Source organism: Arachis ipaensis, chromosome B02 (assembly GCF_000816755.2).
Source record: "Arachis ipaensis cultivar K30076 chromosome B02, Araip1.1, whole genome shotgun sequence".
Taxonomy (NCBI): Eukaryota; Viridiplantae; Streptophyta; class Magnoliopsida; order Fabales; family Fabaceae; genus Arachis; species Arachis ipaensis.
The window spans coordinates 654,855-655,548 of NC_029786.2; positions in this window are offsets into that span (position 1 = coordinate 654,855).

The following is a 694-nucleotide window of genomic DNA, read 5'->3' on the forward strand; positions in this document are numbered from 1 at the left end:
TATTACTTAAATCCGACCCGTTTGTTGAAATCTTGATTTGAGCAGGTGGAGACACAATGGATACCTTCCAATAGTGTTGTCATTCTTAAATAGGTCAATTCTTTTGATACTTATTTAGACATATGAGTGAATTAACTATTTAACCAAACAAAATTAATTCAATGTAATATATATTACAATTTGTGATTATTCTAGGGTAGGTGGTGGAATAAAATAAATATTTCTTAGATATTTTAAAAATATTTTTAATGTTCTCTAAAAAGAATATTTATGACCATTATTTTAATTTATAATATTAAATTTATATTGAAATAATCATTTTTTATATTTCTGTAAAGTACATTATTATGAACCTGCTGGAAAAAGAGAAAAAAAGGGGGCTTTTGCTTGTTAATGAAAAATCAGTTTTAATCTCACCGTTTGTTGTTTGTTTTTTTTTATTTTTTATTTTTTTGCTGTGCAGAACAAATATTAATAGTAAAAAGAAAAAGAAAAATGACTAAAAGTCTAAATCGTCAGAAAATAAAAGATAAAGAGAGAGAAAGACATACCAATTTCTAGAGAGACAAAGAAAAAGAAAAAATTAAAAATTGAAAAGAAGATTTTATTATTTGTGAGTCTCTTTGATGAGTGTTTTAGTTTATTAATTTAAAAAAGGAATAAACTATTAATATTATATCTGAGAATTTATTTA